Source organism: Xiphophorus hellerii, chromosome 9 (assembly GCF_003331165.1).
Source record: "Xiphophorus hellerii strain 12219 chromosome 9, Xiphophorus_hellerii-4.1, whole genome shotgun sequence".
Lineage (NCBI taxonomy): Eukaryota > Metazoa > Chordata > Actinopteri > Cyprinodontiformes > Poeciliidae > Xiphophorus > Xiphophorus hellerii.
Genome location: NC_045680.1, coordinates 3,917,870 through 3,934,410, shown reverse-complemented (window position 1 = coordinate 3,934,410; position 16,541 = coordinate 3,917,870). Strand labels below are relative to the sequence as shown.

General features: G+C 36.1%; 1 protein-coding gene across 2 annotated transcripts in view; it reads left to right on the top strand.

The window, feature by feature from the left end:
* Positions 1-16,541, top strand: part of pde4ba (phosphodiesterase 4B, cAMP-specific a) — a 163,133-nt gene that overhangs the window by 70,627 nt on the left and 75,965 nt on the right. The gene's annotated exons all lie outside the window — the stretch shown is intronic.

Below are 16,541 nucleotides of genomic sequence, written 5' to 3'. Positions count from 1 at the left end.
TTCGTGGATGTGAGTAAGAGACATCTCTTATAACTTGATGTTGTAACTGTGACATGGCGAAATCCTTGGATGCTTATTCTTTTGATTCTTTTGTGGTTTGCTGTGGTGGCAACCTGAGAGCTCAACAAGGGTAGTGGTTTGTCTGACGAAACCTATTGACTTGTGAGCCGGATTAACAATGAGAGTAAGACTGCAGCCTCTCTTTGTAAAATAAACAGCATGGTCTTAAATGAACTACAGTGGTCACTGACTTAGAATTGTGAAGGGAACTTTTACTAGAAATAGACACATAGCAAAGTTGAGGTACTGACTGAGAAAATACGAGAAACAATGTTTCCTTTAATTTCCAGCTTTAAAAGAACTTACCAGAAGTTTCAGAGATGTCCCAGAATCAGTCAGCTCAATTGAATCTAAAGTGGTCGTCCATAAACATAAAAGGGGAAGATGGAGATTTTCCATGTCTATTTTTTAAGATTAAAACTGTTTGTGAGTACTTAGCAAAACTATTGGTGTTCAAATATTGAAATAATGAGAAAATCACTGGGTCCTGCATATTTGTCTTTAGCCAACTGAAATATTTTTATAATATCTGCAAGTGTAAATCTGCATTAAGTTTGTTTTACAGTCAGATTTGTTGAATTATGTTCATACACATGCCAATTCAACGTCTTTACACAATAAAGGAACAAATTAACACATCACTTAAAAAGAAACAATACAATTTTAAGATGAGAAAAATCATTACATAAAACAATTTACTGAGATAAGTTTCCCAGACTTTTGGGAATTAATTTCCAAATTTAGGAGCAAAGAAACCAAGAAAAAAAATAATCTAAAATTATAGTGTCCTAATTGGACCCTTAACAAGATTTTTAAGTAGATCATTTTATAAATTCAATGAGCCATGCAGTGTTTTAAGGTCTGCTGTGATGTGATCCATCTTCCTAATGACGTTTAGGAGTTTAGAAGAAGCACTTTGGATAAGTAAAGAAGATATTACATTTATCTATTAAAAACAAGCGCATGCTCAAGGTTTACTTTTTTGGAGGTAAATCCTTTATTCTGCCAATGTTTTTTTTATACTGATTCAGTAATTGACTTTGTGCAGACAGTAATATTTAAGTCTGAGTCCCCATGCTCCCAGTTGTCTTCATTGAGTAACCAAGTGCTGTTCTATAACCTTGCCTAGGAAACAACAACTTCCGTTCTCTCTGCAGTAAGTGGGAGGAAATTCTGCCCCATCTGCTTATGAATCTAACAAATTGACTCGGTGACTGCAAGGCCCTGTGGTCATGTGGCAACATAAGGCTGTTATCAAAAGTGTTTTAAAAGATTATGTCGTTCTTCACAGTCCGCGCTAGAAAGGCCACATATGCATTGAATAAAACCTGGAGAAACCCAACATTTGATCTTTATTTAATCAGGTTTAAAATCACCTAATGTTGCAAAGTCCTCCTCGTCTGTCAAATAAGCCCTGTATGAGATGCATGCTGAGAGTATTGAAGGAATCCCTTTAGCCGTGTGCACACCATTTAGTAAAAAAAAAAAATCCATTGCTATGGTGTAAAAAATAATAAACAAACTGAATTAGCCATTGAGACTTGATGATAAGCACCGGTAAGTGTATTTAATTAAGTCCTAAAAGTTTAAAGGGAGACATCTGTGGATACAGTGAATAGGGCTAGATGATGAAACTATAATCAAATCTACCATGATAGATATAATTAGTATTAATAGAAAAACACATTTGTTAGAATATTGATAATTTCACTGAATTCTGATCCAGAACTGCAAGACATTCTCTGGGATGTAGGCTCAGTCAACATGTAGGCATGTTAATTGAGCCGCTCAACCTCAATCAACATGCAAGGTTGCAGTGTCACGTTGCCTCCGACATACTCTGGTATACTTCATGCCTCAGAGCGCAGCGCTCGAAGCAGACTCAGTGGAGACGTCCGTGATAGTCTCCATTGAGTCTATCACGGACCGCCAGACACATCTGCATAACGGTCAGGTTTTACGAATGCGTACGCAGACTCAATGATTCACTAACTCACACTGGAAACTGTTCAGCAGGAAACGGTGTTCACATCAAACTTTTTTGAATCTGATGCCGAGCTGATATTGTTAAGAATGTTGTTGAGTAAAAATTGGGAGTTCAGAGATGACACTTTGTGGAAAGACAGATATAAATTTATAAATGTAGTTTCCTGTGGCATTCTGCAAATGTCTGAGTGCATTACTCAAAAATGTCAAAGGCAAAATGCTAAATGACCTACTCAAATCAATGCAATTTTAACTTATATCAAAAATTAAATCTGGTATGCAAATTCTTTCCTTGTCTACATCCCTTCCTCTGGTACCAATGGACAAAAACTAAAAATAAATAAGGAATTGCATGCTTCTACCTTCTACTTAGAAGACGATGTTTACTGAATGCATTACACATAGCCATTTTCATATCAACTGGGAACATTTTAATTGGATCTGTATCGTTTTATAGATTTTTTTTATGTTGAAGTGAAAGGTTTCGTCTTGCTCCCTGCAAAGCATAATTTCATGTCAGCAAAAGTGAGCCCAGACTAAGATCAATGCAGATTCCCTGCAGGGGGAAGCATGAAGAATCTGAGCCCACAGGTCGATGGTGGGGCGGTGGCTGTCCGTGACATGCGTTGGCAGCCACAGCAGTGGCGGTGGCAGCAAGCTGAGGAGGATGATTTTCTTCCTTTCTAGTCAGAATGTGACCTGACAGCACAGACATGAAGGGATTCTTGTTTTATAAATAATACCCTAACTGAGGAGGCATTTCTTTTCCAGATTTATACACATAGCATATGATTAAACACACACTTTGCCTTCTTCATATTTGCTAAGGAAAAGCTTGCGCTTCTTCACAAGCTTTTTGCAAACACTGTAGTCACATCATGATCTGCCTATGAACTTGGCATTAACATGGTTTAGTAAATGCCGAAACTTTATAATGATCAAACATACAACATAATCTCAATACTCAATACTAATTTTAGGCCTGTATCATTTATGTATTTTAGACATGTTTAATAATTAGATTGTGTTGCATTAATTAGAGGAGAAATTACTTTTCAAACATTCCTAAACTCCTCTTAATTGTTGTACCTTTTTGGCCAATTAATCAGTACACAGGGGGTCTCCAGTCTTACTAGTGTATCCTCTGCCACGCATAATGATTCCCAGGACTAATGAAAACTTCATATTTTGCGTCTTCCGTAGGGATAAGAACACATAATCAGTCATAGCTCATAATTTTGTGTTGTCCTCCTTGTGACAGCACTTACTAATCAGAGATTGGACCAGGATTTTCTGAATAGCATTGATTGTCTATTATTGGTTTTGAGCCTTGTGTACCATTAACAGCCAACCAACGTTTAAGCATGTTGCCTAGGTGCTGCTCAGGTTACACTGGTCGACTCATATTGCGCTCTGCCTTTCTGTGTTTCTCAGTCCAGTTAGAACTTATTTGATTTTGGCTGTAAACATGCATTTCCTTAAGACTCCTCAGGCTGGGAAGGAATTTGTTTTGCTGACACTCTGTGGGGGGAAAAAATGGATGAAGTGAGTGTACATCTAAAAGAGAAACTGCATGTGTCCATATGAGTGAGCTGAACTTTATATCACACTCCATCTGTGAGGTTTTTGCTTGTGAGCAGGAGGTGCAGCTCCCAGCTACAACAAAAAAGAAAAGCGTTTGGTTCATGATTTGGGTATATTAGCCAGTTGTAACTATGAGCTCATGGAGTTGCAAAGATTTAAGATGAGGTAAACATCTGCTTTTTAAAAACAAAATCTTACTGCGTCATTTTACCCGTTCAAGGTGGATCTTTATTTTTGCCTTGGTTTATTTATACTGAACAAAAGGTCAGTGTAGCTCAGGTATTTATTCTAGTTTGTTATAATTGAAAAATATGTAGCAGACCTTTATTTAGTTAGTATTCTACCCACAGGGAGTTGACACACTTCTGTAATGTCAGTCTGGGTAATTTTTTTAGGATTATGATTAATAGTTAGCTACTGATATTAATGAAAGAGTGTCTACCTCGATAAATCTATTACTCTGGGCTTTGTGCTTTAAAAAACCTGCTTCAATTTAAGGTGAAAAAAATAAACCAGCAGCCTTTTATACCAGAGAAAGACTATTCCTGTTGAGTGAAATTGTATAAAAGAATAATTACCTGAGCAACCCACAGTACACTGAATGCAGTGAAAAGCAACAGAGTTCAAATTCAACAATGGCCGACCACACAGAGCATCAAGTCAAGTGGTATTGAACCCAATGGTTGCCAGGCAGTTTCACATGTTGTCGTATGGAGGCACTCTGTATGGACCAGAAAATAAAACAAAAAACAACTGACAGCATTCAGCTTGCAGGTGTTTGTGCTTGGTGAAAGCTTGATAAATATAGTTAATCTGCACATTAGCCAGTAACATTTTTAGCACATGGTCTGGTTTTATATGTGGGATTTTTGTTTACCAATGTCTGTCGCCATTGTTGCAGTTGATCTGTCTAAATAAAATGGTGTCCTGTTGTTTTTGTGTAACCACACTCTTGTACAGGATCATTAAGCTTGCAAAACACCGCAGACTGAGTAATTTTGACAAATAGTGCTATAAAAGAGATCATACAAAAGAAATTGGGCAAAACTAATAATGTCTTTGCCAAAAAGAGACACCAGTAATGAACTCCCAAAAAAGTCCTGCTTGTTTAGCTGTTGTTGATCCTCCATAAAAATCTGGGTTTAGATTGGATTTTGGGATATTGAGCATCCGTGAAATGTGACTAGGATGTGTTCCAGGGGGTTTGAGTTAATACCGAGACCAAAAAGAAACAACAGTGTGAAACAAATCAGGATGGAGACGGGCTGAGCTTGGAAATGAATGCTTAAAGAAAACTGACACATCAATAACAATCTGATTAACATTTATAGTCTCCTATTTTTACTTTCTATTTTTTCTTTTGTGCCTATCCAGTAATTGTGAGAATGAAAAGAAGCATGCTGGGAAAGCTTTACACATTGAGGTTTGTGGTGACAGAATGAGGATTGCTTTCATCGTAACCCACTTTTTCTCTTATTCTGTTATGAAGTTTATGACTTGATGTGCTGTAGGAGTCTTTTATTATCAGCTTGTTGGATATTTAAGCTACTATCATGTCAGTTTTTTGCATTATATTTACAAAAGCAGTCCTGGGACTCTTCACAGTGAGATTACAAGAATAAAATTAAATACATCTCAGGCGTGATATTTGATGACAAGATTAAGCGAGAGATTAATTGTTTTCTGACCTCCGGTGTGTACTGAGCTGATGATGAAATCACCCAGGCTGGGACTTAAGGTCATATCAGTCAGCTCTTAAAAGAACTGCATTTTTTTTTTTTTTCTTCAATATTTTTCTCCGAAGAGTTTTTGTGGCGCTAGTGGCTTGTATTTTTTAGACAGTAGGCAGACAGGAAGGAGGGTGAGGAGAGGGGGAAGACATGCGGCAAAGGTCGTCGGGACCGGGAGTCGAACCCGCGACGTCCGCGTCGAGGACTAAGGCCTCCAAACGTGGGGCAGTGCTAACTCCCTGCGCCACCACAGCACGCCCCAAAGAACTGCATTTTTGGCTTTTTTTAACATGGTTTACTTCAATGAGAACACTTTTCATCTAGTTTTTGTTAAAACACATGCACGTCTGTTCCATCTGTTCATTGGTCAAGCTATCCATTAATTTGTCTATCCATCCATCACCTTCTGCTTATCTGAAGTAGGTAGTAACAGCTCTATAGACCCATATATGTCATTTCTTCCACATGTGGCTCATTTCATTTCAGCCACTTGTATTAAGGATCTCGTTGTTTTAAGTCATGCAGTCACAGCTCCATCCTAACGTACCCATGATCAGGTTACCATCAGATATGAACTCTAAAGCAAAGATTCTTCCCCAATCCAGAAGAAGCACTCCATCTTCTTTATTTTATGCTCTATCGCAACACTTTGGGAAAAATGGCATGCATCTTCTCAGTAACATTTTGATAGTATGAAACTAGTGTATGCAGCATTTAGCCTTCTATATAAGTCATGATTCCATCTGTCACAAACTGTCAGCTGCAGGATTATGCAGGACTTATTTGAGTCTTACTGTGACTTTACTGGGTTTGGAAAGGAACCCAGATTGAGCTGACTAAAATTGTTTTAGTCCAACTTAAAAATGACTTATTGAGCAAAATTCACATTTTGCAAGTTTTTGAAAAGTTAATGTTTTTCAGTGTCTGGAAAGTGAGCTGCTCCAAAGTCCTCCCTATTGTTAAGGCACATTTGATGAGCACTACGCAGTTACCGAGCAACCCCAGTTGAAGCCAAGCTCCTTTAAATCAAGATTGAAAAGAAGAATCTCAGTAATGAACTGTTTGCTCGATTATTGATTAATAATTCAAGAGTGAGATTGAAGATGGCTAGCAGTGCTCTTGCAGAGCATATGAATGCCTAGAACATGATTTTTAATTAGCCATTAGTCCATTTTAAAATTACATTAAACCTTTTCCTTTCTTTTATCCAATACCCTTTAGTGTTTGACATTCTGAGTTCTCCCTATGAGCAAAGCTTAAAGGTGTATGTGATCATAATGTCTTTTTTGCTTTGCTTTGCCTAAAGTTATTTCTGATTTAAGAAGTATAATATAAGAAAATGTAAAGACGTAATTTAAACATTTTATTTTCAAGTCTTGCTGCTGTGAGCTGCGTCATTATTTCTATTAGAAGCAGGGTTGATGTCACACCACATGTGAGAGCAAAATGTTTCTCTGCTTGGTCTCCCTGAGTGAGCTCAAAGTTGACTTCTTTAAATTGTTGGTGTTTTTAATTTTGCTCAGTGCAACATGTTACAAACTGTGTTCATCACTTTTTTAAATGGTCTTTGTGGATGTTACTAAGTTATAATATTTTATAAAAAGATCAGATTTTTTGAGTTTCAGTTGGACTTTCCAGTTCCAGTCCCCAGCTGATTTCTCAGTGCATCTTTAGCAAATATGTGCATATTTGGGAGAAATGTACACATAGCTCTATTTCAAACACAGGAGGCTTATAACTGGACCAAGTTGGACTGTTGAGTAATGCTCATGAGATGTAGTCCTCAGGCTAAGGCTTAGCTGTTCACAGTTTGTAAATCACCATTAGAAGCTGCTTATTTACAGCTGCAGAAACATCACCTCATTGTCGAGGCAGAAATCTGTGTTAAGAAAACTGCCCCTTTTATATTCAGTGACAGTCATGAATCTTTCTGCTGACTAGCTCTCTTTCCTTCCGTTATTAGTGGCACAGATATTTCCAGCCATAACACTACAATAATTACTCTTTTTTTTTATGTGTTTATGCCTCTTAAAATTAATATATAAAAAAACCTCATCTGCTTGAAAAATCAGTACTACAAGGCGAAGACATGCTTTACTTGCAGTTCAAAGACATTCCGTCTAATTTTGAAACTCTTTATAGGCTCATTCAGCAATTAATCTAAATCTAGCCAAAAGCAATAATATTTATAGCTCTACACAACTTGGTTATTGTTGAAAGCAGAAAAGAAAAGCTCCAACACATGGCCATAACAGCTGAACAGTCTACAGTTATGCCAGCATACCTTTTTAGAACATTACCTCATTTGTTACCCCTTGATCTGTGAACTTAAACTGAATCACTGAAACTGCAGCCACTTTGAGGTGGCCTTCTACCGTGATGTAGAAGGGAAAAAAAAAAACATGACAGTGAACAAATTCAAACCAGGTAATTTTGAGAACCATAATGGAGAGTATCTGTATTGAAGTACTACACAACTGAACAGTCACTCTGCATAAAACCACACATATAAAGGGCATTTCTTATTGAGTGGTAGCTTTCTACCACACAGTCAGATGCATTTTGGAAATCGTTGTCACTTGAGTCACATTAACGTCTCTATTGTGTTGGATATTTTAAAAGTTTAGACATTCTCCATCTTCAGTTCCATGAATGCTCTCTGCACCAACACAAATGCAAAATATCTAAAAATGACTAAAATAAGTTCTGTTTTGTTCTGTTCAATGCTCCTTCATCTCAAGGAGCAACAAATGCTAATGCTATTAAGTTGCTATAATGGTATGGCTTCTGTATGGTTTAATTCTTCAACAGATGTTATGGCCTGGCAGCCAGAGATGAAGATGATAAAAGCAGCATCACTTTTTGGAACAGAGAGAAAAGAATCAGAGCAAGGAAAGTTGACAAATGTAAATCTTTTTAGCCGATTCTATGTTTTCATCTCAGGATGGCATCCCCTGACTTTAAACACAAACCATCCTTTTTGTTCTTAGTTTTTAATGTTTTCACCACAATAAACACCTGTCCTTGACAACAGTTCCAGAAATATTGACACAGACATTTGCAGAAACAAAAAGGAAAAAAAAAATGCTTTGTGTTCTTTAATTAAAGCAGTGCTGTGTGACTTTCTGTTTTTGTTTTATTTTTCAAAATCTTTCCAAGCAAAAAAAAAAAAAAAACTCATTATGGTTTTGTGGAAAACTGCTTTCACTAATGTTCTCTACCAAACCTCTGGGGCCTTCACAAAACAATTAAATTACACAAAAGTGAATCTAATTACTGATTAGGAGCTCAGAAAATTTGTTGCACAGAATTTTATTTAAAATGATCAGAGAAAGGTTGACTCAATAAAATCATATGTGGCATTTTGCAGATTTTATTTGTAAAATCTTACCGTGCTGGTAATGTATAGACAACATCTATACATTAAGCTCATTCAGTAGTTCTTTTTCTCTAATTAATAACAAGACCTTTTCTAGTAACAAGAAAAGGTCATTTAAAAAGCCACCAAGTTGACAAAAATATTAATTCTGTTGTGGGAATAGCACATTGGTAAAAAAAAAAAAGAAAAAGAAAATACTAAGACAACTGTAATAGTATCCTACAAGTCTGAGTTTTTTACCTGATAATTATCTTTTTATATCTGGAAGCTTGTTTTTCCTCCGGTGAACAACGTGGCAGGAGGGAAAACAAGCGTGTTAAAAAAGAGAGAGAATATATGCTGTGACTGAGGAAAGTCTGCCAGCTGCAGCATTTTATTAACCAGCCAGTGGGTAAACAACAGAAAGCCTTAAAGGCACATCTGTGTCGCTTCTATACTTTACTGATCTGGAGAACGTTTCATCTCAGCATTTCATTAGCAAGAAATGCTGATATAATCAAAAAACATGAGTTCAAATTCAAGCGGTTGTAGCTCTGCAAACAATGGATTCAAAACTAGTTTACCACATTTGATTCACCAGACATAAAGCACTACAATATGTAATTCATTTTAGCTTTTGGAATTAGCTGGCGGGTCTGACGTTCAATGTGTCGCCTGTTTCAACATTAGGAGCAGATTGATTTTGATAGCAGATCCTGCTTTTCAGAATAGCATGTTCCATGTTAGATTTTCATCTGAACTGACAACCAAAGATGGACGTATTGACCTTTACTGTCAGTGTCTGTGTTCCAGAAAGACGTAAAATATTTAAAACTAACCTCTGAGAAAGGAATGTGCTAATTTTAGATATTACGTTTACAGACTTAAGAAAAGGATAGAACTGCATCTGAAAAAAAAAAAAAAAATTCAGAACTCCATACAGAAAGACCCCAGGTTGGGATTCAAACACAGGACCTTCTAGCTGCAAGGTAACATTGCTACAGGAAAAGGATCCCCAACCAAGTATTCAAGTGTACAGCACTTTTCAGTAGACTGACATTCTATATTAAGAATCTCTTATTTATTTATTTATTTATTGCTAATCATATCCCAGAAACAAATCTTTTAATCTCAATAAAATGAGTTTTATTTTTCAATAAATATTGGATCTAACATTTCAACAAGATAAACATTTACTTTTCTTTACTCTTCTAAAAGACACTTAAACATTTCAATTGTTATTTACTTACTGTTATGTAATGCCCTGTTTTCAAGCTGCGATGCCTCTCTAAGACTGTTGCTGGCTGTATTTGATGGTGAGGTGTTGTGCTTTAACACTGCTTATGATTCTCAATTCTGAGTTCCCCCCAGGTTATCATAACCTGAGTGCAGCTGACGTCAAGTACTTAATATTGCAGCCAGCCAGAGAAGCCCAACTCTGTAAAGGGATTAGGTTAATCACAGCGGGGAATGACTGCAGTGCCCTCTTTTCATCTGGGAGAATTAGTTTTATGGTGAAAGAGATAAAAATAGGAAGGGGAAGCTGTACTGTGGTTAAGACGGCAGGACAAATGTTATTGCATTTTAAATTCCCCCTTTATTTGATGATCGGGTCTATCAGCAATGCAACCTGGAAGAGGTCGTAATCTTCTCTTCAATCACGTCTGCTGCATTGCTTCTGTCCAGAGCGACTGGAAGCTTTCACAGATATGTCAATGGATTGATGAACGTGTGAGAGTGAAGCTCTTGCTGAAGCCAAAGCTCTCTGATCTTTGGGGGGTTTTTCGTTTGTGCTTCTCTCTGCTCACACGTCCAGGTGAGGTTTCTGGGGAAACTGTAATTGCTTCAACCGTGAAGTAGAAGGGAAAAAAAAAACATGGCAGTGAATAAATTCAAACCAGGTAATTTTGAGAACCATAACAGAGAGTACCTGTATTAAAGTACTACACAACTGAACAGTCACTCTGCATAAAACTACATATATAAAGGGCATTTCTTATTGAGTGGTAGCTTTCTACCACACAGTCAGATGCATTTTGGAAATCGTTGTCACTTGAGTCACATTAACGTCTCTATTGTGTTGGATATTTTAAAAGTTTAGACATTCTCTATCTTCAGTTCCATGAATACTCTCGGCACCAACACAAATGCAAAATATCTAAAAATGACTAAAATAAGTTCTGTTTTGTTCTGTTTAAATGCTAATGCTATTAAGTTGCCATAATGGTATGGCTTCTGTCATTTCTTAGGTTTAAAAGTCTAAATAAATGATCTGAAGCCACATGCACAAAGAATGTCTGAATTCTTTGAGTGTGTGCACGATGAGAAAACATTGTTTGCACAAATAAATCCAGAAGTATGAGTATTAGAAATGAGTGTTACTGAATGGATCCACACACATTTTCTTTGTACAGCCAACATGGAATTAAAGGCACTGGAGAGAAACATTGAGTCCTCCCTTGATCCGCCTCCACTCATGCAAACAGATGTAAGTATGTTCTTCAGGTGTCATTCTCCTGTGAATTACACATACTCTCATTGGAAGTTATTGAAGTGTGCCAGGAAAATAATGAGTCTGAGGGATCCCCAAGTTTGCATACGTTTATTGGCATAAATATAAATTCAGAGGGGCTTGTAGGATGCTCTGAAATTTTAGTTTACCCAGCAATAACTCAGACCAATCACATGCTGTGAAGTAAGTCCATCAGGGGGGGATTAATATTAGGGATTAATATAAGGACAATAAATGAACACACACTTTAAGAAGCTAGTCATCCTGAACTGTCAGCCTTCAATCCTTTCTAAACTGTTCTGTTTATTAGAAGAAATTCATCATGTGCTGAACCAGGCCACCTTGTTTCAATGTTGGTTAGCAGTATTTACCCTGAGGATAGAATAAAATGATGATGGTGCTCATGTGACGTGTTTTGTTGCTAGAAATCTCAGTTTGTTCAGGATCTGTATGTTTCACACTCAGACTGCACATGGTTCTTACAAGACTGCTGATTATTCATCATTCAAATCAGCTGATGAACCAGTTATTATCTTTTTTGTTGATCATCGACCTGCTTACTTTGTGCCATTTGCAATGTTGTCTAATAATGATCCAACATAATGTTAAAAATACATTCTTTGCAAAAGCATATTCTGTATTCTATGTGCATGGTTTGAAATCTACTCATTTCATAGCACACATGGGGATGTATTAATTCATTAGTCTCATTTCTCTGGTGTAAATAATATTTGTTTTCATATTCTTAACAGTGTCCTCCATAGCACACGTGTCAAACTCCAGTTGTCAACGTCTGCTGCCCTGCAACTTTTAAACTCGACTTTGTGCCAACACACCTGAATGACATCTGTTTAACATAATAAAGTCATTCCTAGTACTCTGTGGTGCTGAGGGGGTAATTAAATCATTTTATTCATTCATGTTGGAGCTGGGAAACATTCAGAAGTTACAGGACTGCGCCCTCGATGACTGGAGTTTGACACCCCTGCTCGACGACTGCACGTTTGAAATGAAATGGAGGGTACCCTGGACAATTGTTTCAGGAGATACTAGTTTTTGCCTGTTTTCAAAATGCTCTAAATCTTTCCTCAAGTGTCCAGACTTTCAGATTTGATTGTTTGGATATTTAATACACAAAGATTAATGAAAAATTAAGACTGTGAAAAACTATTTAAGCCTCCGAAACCCCCTAAATCTAATAGAAAAATGGGGTAAAATCCTAATTTTGGTAAAATAAACTGAAATAGCAATTGGTCTTTCTATGCTAAATGTCTGAATGTAGAAGAGCTTTTTCATTTATTATAGCTCTTTTGACATGTAGCAGAGAATTTATGGTTACCTTACTAAAGCATAGTACTTGCCTATTTACAATATGTGACAAAAACCTTGATAAGATTGATTAGAGATTCATGTTAAAATAGATAAAGGTCTATGCTACAGAATCGGTCTTATATCTGGGAGTCAAATAACTTACATAGAAGTTGGACAATTTGATTGTCATATTGATCTATTTCTCCCCCATCAGCAAAAATATTTTTTGCCATTCCTGTCATCTTCTATTGTTTTTGATAAACTTATCTTTTTGTCAGCCTGCCCTTATGAACTGGAGCTCTCTGCCTTCCTTTATAAAGTTTATATTTAAACTGCTTTCAGGAAAACTGCTCGCTGTTTGATCTTGATTTAATATGAATGTGTGTGTCTGTGTTTGTGTGTGAGGAAAGTGTTGACATGAGAGGTGATACTGTGCCTGTCTGCTTGAGTCACAAGCAGCTGTGGTCCCGTTTGCTGCTGTTCTTCCTGTTTTAAGATAAGGATTATTTATTTGTGCGATGATAACAGTTGAGGTCAGCAGGCTAAGGCTGAACGACAAAGACTTGACAATATACAGTACATGCAAACATTTCATTATTCAATGTTCAAAATGAAACACCATCAAAGTTCGAAATTAAAATAATGGTGAGTATGCAAGGTTAAATGGTGTTTGCATTGACTAAATGCATTTCGTACAACCCATTAAATTTTGGATGCCAGTTAAATTTAAAAGGGTTAATTTTGACAACATTTTTCAATCTACAGATTGCTGAGGTCTAATGATAGGCTTGTAGATTTTTGTATTGAGAACAGCTGCAGCGTAATAGCTCGGTATTCAGAGCACACCATCCTTCTAATTGCTAATTATTATTTAGGCATAAAAGGCGTAAGCTTCCGATCACTTTCTACATAATCTCTCACCAGTGTTATCACTGCCATTTTAAGCCAGCAAAAACAACAAAGAATAGACCTGTGCTTACATTATGAGCAGTATATTTCATGTCACTTCTTGTAGATGTGAATTGGAGGTCTCAGTATGACAACTTCTGGAAATTATACTGATACAACACTGTCATCTTGTGGCCATTGCTGTTCACAAAACCTGCCTACTGCCAAGTTTATTTGTAGAATGAAATGGTGACATCTAGTGGTTATGAAAAGGACTTGCAGAAATGTTTTTATATCGAGGGAGGGCCTTGGAGATATCTGTTGTTGTTCAGGTATGAAAGTTGTCATGGTGTGAGCATACTTTCTCGAGTTCTCCGCCCAACAGTGAAAAGGATGCTAACAACATCTAAGCCAACAAATACTTAATCACTGACTAAACTTAGAAGTGGTATCTGAAGTAGTTTTGTTATGTTGTCAGGTTTGTGTATAGAGCATGACAACTGCCTTGGCATGATGTTTATACTACCAGGTGAACAACTGAAACTAAACAGAGTCAAGTTGCTTAACATTGCAGGCTTACTTGGCCTCCATGTTATGATAGAGGTGGCTAATATAAATGTTCAGCTATTTATTTATTTAATTTATTTTATCCCTGCAGGAACCTCCTGTTACCCTTTTCACTCATAGAAAGCTTTGGGTTTGCTTTTGCTGTTTTTATATTTGTTTTCTGATTGTTTGCAAAGAACTTAACAATTCGATTAATATCACTAATGTAATTATTCTACATTTTTCAGTGATTAATTTTAAGATGGAAAGTTTGTTATGGCCAAGTTAAATATTTCCTCAATCAAAATGAAAAAGTCTGCATATTACAGTTTATATATACAGATTGTTTGAAATTTTATTTATTTTAATTATTTAAATATATTTTGTGATGTATTTGGTCAATATTGTTTAGGGGGTGATTTATAATTTTAGTCTTATCAGAGATTATAATCTGTCTTTCCATGAGAGTAAAATGCCTCATAAAGAGAACTGGAACTATAATAAATGGAAATAGGTTTTGATAAAATAATTTGAGATAATAATTAATGATTTAATTGAACAACAATATTTAAGTAGTTTTAAATTATGTAATGCATAGGAACCTTACTACTGAAAGACATTTCTTATGTCAGAAATAATACATCTAAAAGCTCATCTGAAAAGTCAAAAATGATCAAATGTCTGGTGTTTTTAAGATCAAGCCTCGATATCATAGAATATTCAAGAGTGCAGCATTTAACTCAAACATTTATCTACAAAATGTTTAACTACAAATGGTCATCACAACTACAAGAACTGTGTTTAGAAAAAGAAAAAGCCGCAAAATGATTGCTAACGAAGAAACTATTGAACTTCCAGGATGTCTTTATCCTCCAGGGCTGCCATAAGTGCTGCATAAGAACACAAAAAATATAAGTAAATAAGTGAAGTGAAATGCTTTCTATATATTCTCTACCTTGGGATAATCTTTCAGACATTAATGGGAGGTGTCTGTTCTTTGTTTCACACAGTATGCAGAATGCCCTGTGGCTACCATATCTTCTTCCTATCTTGTTTGAGTGTATTTACAAGCAGCGGGTTGAGGTGCCTTGTACATAGTGGCTAATCAGGTTTCAGTCTCTGTGATTGGACTCCTCCCATTGCGTGGTTGTCTGAGTGCCTGTCTAATGTGTCATCCATCTGAGTCATTCTTAGTTAAGTGATGTGGCAGCTTGCTTGTCCTGTCGTGTTGTTGGTTTTGAGAAACACCTGGGGCTGTTACTCAGGATGGTTTTCCTACGGAGCTTAATTACCTCCTCTTGAAAGATGTGAAACGTAAAACCCTTTCTCATTCAACCAGTGACACATTTTATTTGAGATAAGAATTTGAATTTATGAGTCCTGCTCATGCTCGTTCTGCTGCAGAAAGGTTAAGCTTGAGGAGCCTGCAAACTGAAACTCAATATTATGACTCCATCCGACGTTACCTCATGTATTTTATTAGATCCATAGAAACCGATAGAGTTAAGTACATATCACTTGAAAAAGCTGAATTACATTCAGTGCTTAACCTGTAATTTACATAGCTGTAACCTGTTGAGATGAAGGGGCTTCTTATTCCCAAAGTAGACTGTGGAGAACAAAACGATTTAGAATGAGATTACAATTTAGCATTCATTTTTAATATTAGTTTGAAAGATAAAAAAGAAAATGAGAATCGAAGTTCCAAAATTTAACCTATTGCTTTGAACCCAGTGGTCACAACTGTTTGAATAAACAACAGGGTAATAAAAAAAGTTTTCTCCCTTACTTTTACAATCTTGAAGCAGTTTCTCCACTTGCTCAATTATTCAGGTGCCTATGAGTCAGCGTTCAGGTTAATATTTTATACGATCTGCTTTTCTTTTTTTTTTTTATTGTATGCAGATGATGACAGATTTTTGTCTAACACAATGATGCGAATAAAATAAAAGAAATATGAAGTAAAGGTTTAGAAATGATTTATTTTGCATGTTTAATTTTTTAATGTTGGAAATTATGAGCTCTATATATTGCAATCAAAACTGACAGAAAGGAGATTTGTGGCTCTTTGATTTTTCTATTTAAGCTTTACTGTGATTATAAAATGTTTTATTAGCATATTTTGTCATGTGCTGCTATTTATCACAAGTGTACTTTTCATAAACTGAGGTCTTGTTGGTTTCCGTACCCTTTCATGTGAACAGGCACTGCGGCCCCCTGAGATGATACCAGATGCCACCTAGTTTTCACACAGACTGACATTTAAGGAGGACTTGCTTGTTAATACCAACCTCCCTGTTTGGATCCTGGAATAAAACAAAATAAATTTGATAACATTTTTATTTTTATTGTAAAATATATATATTTAGTAAATTAAGCAATTAATGCTTGCAAATTTTGACATTACTGTAGGTATTAAGAAGCTTTTTATTTAACTGCTGACATTATACTAACAATTTGTCAAAGTCTACTCAAAACAAAGTATTTGCACACTGACATGGATTTATAAGACAGTGGGAATAACCTGAGCCTGACTTCTATTTTTTTATCAAAACAAACAAAAATA